This window comes from Cynoglossus semilaevis, chromosome W, assembly GCF_000523025.1.
Source record: "Cynoglossus semilaevis isolate Cse_v1.0 chromosome W, Cse_v1.0, whole genome shotgun sequence".
In the NCBI taxonomy this organism is placed as follows: domain Eukaryota; kingdom Metazoa; phylum Chordata; class Actinopteri; order Pleuronectiformes; family Cynoglossidae; genus Cynoglossus; species Cynoglossus semilaevis.
Window position 1 is genome coordinate 9,396,914 of NC_024327.1, and position 5,385 is coordinate 9,402,298.

Sequence of the window (5,385 nt, forward strand, 5' to 3'; positions counted from 1 at the left end):
GCGACGGATGGTCTCACCGGCCAGTCTGCTTCTCCGCAGACCACCACCTCGGCGTTGGACGTTCTCAGCAATACTGTCCGCCGTCGGACTCTCCACCTCCTCAATGCCGGGGATTTCTCCGTAAAACACCGCAGGATTTAGCTCCGACTCCAAAACGAGAGGTAATTCTTCCGATTCACGGAACTCGGCAAGCACTTCGTTGAAACTATCGTTCAGGTCATGTAAAGTATCTGCACGGTTTACCAAATCTGCAAATAGTTTTTTAAATTATACTTTTGTGCTGTTGTTGTTGTTGTTTTTTATTTTGTTGTAAAAGCGGTTAGAATAAAATAAACATTACCTATATTTGTTTGTGTGAGGTTGATTCCGAGAAACTCGGTAGCACTCACTTAAAAAGATAAATCACGATAATATTACATTAAATAAAGTATACATATATATATATATAAATATATATATAAACAAACATGTGAAACTAAAATAAACAGTTACCAGGATACAGTGGTGCGTGGTGAACTTGTGCAGTTACTTCTAAAACACACATCGAATAACAATAGTTTGATTTTCTACAAAGTAAAAACTATTTAAAGTTTGCAGAGTTGAGTTTTACCAGTGTTCATCTTCGTGTAGTCGTGTAGTATTTACAGGTGTGGGGTGTTTTCTCGCACATATCATTGCACGTGTTTGAGAGGATGAAAGGAATGATTCAACCATTTGTTGTTGTTGTTTGTTCTTTAGAGAGTGTTCTTGTCATTTGATAGGTACTGTAGAGTTCAGAATTGGGCTCAGGATTGGGAAAACGTGTGTGTGTGTGCATATGGATGACCTCACGGGTTCAGGGGATGGTGAAGGGTCAGGAGAAGTTTGAGGGAAGAGATCCCAAATAAGGTATTAAAATCTGTTCCTTGTCATTTGGTGGCTACCGTAGAGTTCCTAATTGGGCTCAGGATTGAGAAAACGTGTGTGTGTGTGTGTGCATCCTCTGACCTCCCGGGTTCAAGGGATGGTGAAGGGTCAGGAGAAGTTTGAGGGAAGAGATCCCAAATAAGGTATTAAAATCTGTTCCTTGTCATTTGGTATGGGCCCACACGGAGTCGCAGATCAATAGGGACGGAGATTTGTGGAAAAGGGTAGTGACCTAAGTTGGACACTGGAGGACGCTGTTGTTGTTGTTTGCCCCTCCAGAGTCAGGCGGTTGTCACTATTTTTGTTCTGGTTGGTCATCGTATTGTTGTTTTGACGCTGTTCCGTGCGGATGTTGTTTTGCAGAGAGAGTGTGTGTTTTTTCCTGTATCGATAAAAAGGAGAGATAAAAAGAGTTCTTGACCTCGAAAAAATCGACAGCCATGCGTCTGAGTCGTTCTGCATCGCACCATACATCGACAATACAAAAACACAACGCAGAGTCTCCGGGTGTTGGAAGGCACGACGCGACGTTGCACTGATTTGGGTTACAGAACCATGCTGTAATAGTTGATGTTGAGCATCTTTTAATTGTAATAACCGAGTTAAAGTGTTAAACGTCATTGTTGGCTCCCAGTGTGCTTCAGTTGTGTGCCATCATGTGTGATGCACTGTGTGATTTGGCTCTATATAATCGGTTCGAGGTCAGTAAGTACAACCAGAAGTAATACATAAGGTTATAAGGAGCACTGCCGATTTTTGAGAAAATTTAAGGCCTTTAAGTGTGCCTTATAGTGCAGAAAATACGGCATCTGTTCTGTCAGGGTTTAGGGTAGCACTTTATACATGTTCTTTACACTTACATCTGAAACCAGAGGGAATGTAAAAATGTTACCCAATGCAGCACATACTGTAAAAAAAAAAAATCACACTCAATCTAGGATTTTTCAGCAAACTGTTTTTTATTATTTTTATTTTTACAAATGGTAACAGAAAGGATCATAATATATAGTACAGAATATTTTAGTTTATTTTACATGAGTTTTTTTTAAGCGAATTTTCCAGTAAGATACAGACTATGTCCATTCTTTGTTCACTGACAGCTTCTGGAGTTGTCTGCACATCAGATATGTTTCCACTCAGAAGGAATTCTTTGGCAAACTGTAAATGAATTATGAATGTAATTATGTGCTTGATTTGGTACATTATCTACATAACATGTTCTTCTAGATACATTTTGCTGGATATGGTTGGCACCTAGATGATGGAAATCTATATGTCACATGAATGACAAGAAATCCAGCCCCTGACAGTGTGTCTTGTGTCTTTGCAGGACTGTTGTACAGACCCGTGTAGGTGTTGCCACTGTGCAAACAAACATGAAATCGAAGAGGAGGATGACAACTGCCCTGAAACTGACAGTGAAGACTAACATTTCATGTATAGCCACAGAGTTGTGTTGCATGGTTAATATTACCATTTATTTTCTTATGCTGTTTTGTATTGTTTTATATATTGTACATACTGTATGTATATATGTTTTAATAAAGTTCTTTATGATTGATCGGTGTTGTATTTAGTTAGGAGCGAATAAATGAATGAATGAATAAACAAATTGTGCTTGTCATTGATTACTTCCTTTTATTGATCAAAATTACTTAACATACAAAGTTCACCTTATCGTCTATTTTCCTCATTGTTCTTCGTGCAGGCGGCTATGTATAAAGCACTGTTTAGAATCCATTTGGCCCACTTTAGAAGACTTTTGGGAGAATTCCTCTCTATCGGTAACGTTAAGTTGAACCACTGAGGAAGCCGTGTTGCCGGAAGTGTTGACATCAATCAGCTACTCGATTGGTGTAGCACGATCACGTGCCGAACCGTGCCACCGCTCGCGCACCAAAATCTTATTACGCCTTGAAGACGCTATAAAATGCATCGATATAAAAAAACGGGCAGGATATTTTGCAACAAACGTTTTGCTGTAAGTTTAACGTAACTCGTTCTTATTTGAGATTGTGTAGTTCCCAGATACGGAGAGAGATGAAACGATAATCGGGTTCACCTTATGGCCTACTAGGGAAGCACTCTCCGGCAAGAACTCGACCGGACCGTGGAGTGGCTGGCCTAGGACCAACTCAGCAGGGGGAGCATCCCGAACCTCCTTAGGAGCCGACAGGAGCCCCCACCTCCCCCCACGCACCAATCCACCCAGTTACCATCCACGAGCATGGCGCGCAGGGCTGCCTTGAGCGAACGATGAAACCGCTCACACAAGCCGTTAGCCTGGGGATGATACGCGGTAGTACGGTGAACCTGCATGCTGAGACCCAGCTAGCTCTGTCCACAGCTCAGAAATAAACTGGGGGGCCCTGTCAGAGGTGATGTCCGATGGGGTCCCGAAACATGCGACCCAGGATGCAATAAATGCGCACGTTACGTCTGTGGTCGACGTGGACGACAAAGGAACGGCCTCCGACAACCTGGAGGTCCTGTTCACCATAGTCAGCAGGTGCATGTAGCCCTGCGAGGCGGGCAAGGGGCCCACAAAGTGCACGTGATCGATCCGCCTAGCGGGAATCGCAAATGGCTGGAGTGGTGCTTTAGTGTGCTTGTGAATCAAAGCACGCTGACACGCCACACATGCAGCCACCCACTCCTTGACCTCCTTCTGCAGGTCAGGCCATACAAATTTGGAGTTGATTAGTTTCATTGACGCTTTAACTCCCGGGTGCGAGAGGGAGTGCACTGAATCGAAAACTCGACGACGCCACAGGCACCACGGGGCGGGGGCGACCTGTAGAGACGTCCCAAACGATTGTCGAGCCACGTTGCACAGAGCCGTGTCCTCGAGCTGCAGGGCCGTATCTGCGGTTTAAAGGGCCCGGATATCTGGATCGCCTGGCTGGTCTGCAACCATGGACGAAAAATCTATCCCGAGGAACACGGGACAGATCACCGCGCGTGACAAACAATTGGCGACAGAGTTAGCTTTCCCGGCTATGTGCTGAATGTCAGTGAAAAATTCCGAGACTGCCGCTAAGTGACGCTGCTGGCGAGCAGACCACGGCTCGGTTACTTTCGACATCGCGAGCGTCAACGGTTTGTGGTCGACATACGCGGTAAAAGACCGGCCCTCGAGCAGGAAACGAAAATGGGGTGTCACTAAGTATACGCCAGCAGCTCCCGGTCAAAGACGCTATACTTATGCTTTGTCTCGTAGCTTACGGCTGAAGAATGCCAATGGCTGCCACACGCCCGCCACCTACGACTACGGCCCCGACTGCCATGTCCGACACATCAGTAGTAAAAGCAACAGGTGCTGTGGGCGAGGGATGCGCCAGGAGTCCCGCCTCAGCTAAGCTTGAGCCCCCTCGAAAGCCTGGATCCGATCGGGCGTCCAGTCGACCAGGTCGCTGGCCTTTTTCTGTCTCAGGGCCCCGTACAGCAGCTGCAGGAGCTAGGCCGCGTGCGGTAGGAAACGGTTATAGAAATTCACCATTTCCCCAAAACTCCTGCAGTGCCTTGGCATGCACTTTGGAGGGCAACGGAACCGCTCAAACTACCTTTTTTTGGTTGAGAACCATGGACTCGGACTTAGAGGTGCTAATTCTCATCCCAGCGGCTTTACACTTGGCTGTGAACTGCCCCAGTGCATGCTGCAGGTCCTGGCTCGAAGAAGCCAACAAGACAACATCATCCGCAAAAAGCAGAGATGAAATCACAAAACACCTGGCTGCGCCTAGAAATTCTGTCCATAAATATAATGAACAGAACCGGTGACAAAGGGCAGCCCGTAGTCCAACATGCACCGGGAACAGGTCCAACTTACTGCCGGCAATGCGAACCAAGCTCCTGCTCTGATTGTACAGGGACCGGACAACCCTTAGAAGAGGGCCCCCGACCCCATACTCTCGGAGCACCCCCCACAGAATACCACGAGGGACACGGTCGAAAGCCTTTTCCAAGTCCACAAAACACGTGGACCGGTTTGGCAAACTCCCATGAACCCTCAAGCACCCTGTGGAGGGTATAGAGCTGGTCCAGTGTTCCACGACCAGGACGAAAACTGCATTGTTCCTCTTGAATCCGAGGTTCGACTATCGGCCGGATTCTCCTCTCCAGTACCCTGGAATAGACTTTTCCTGGGAGGCTGAGGAGTGGGATCCCCCGATAGTTGGAACACACCCTCCGGTCCCCCTTTTTGAAAAGTGGCACCACCACCCCGATCTGCCAGTCCAGGGGTACTGTCCCAGACTGCCACGCAATGCTGCAGAGACGTTTCAACCACGACAGCCCCACAACATCCAGAGTGCCTCGGTGACCTCAGCGCAGGAGATGGGAGGATCAGCTGCTGAGTCCTCAGCCTCAGCTCCCTCCGCGGAAGGCATGTCAGTGGGATTGAGGAGATCCTCGAAATATTCCTTCCACCTCCCGACGACATCCTCAGTCGAGGTCAACAGCCCACCCCCAGCAGCGGTG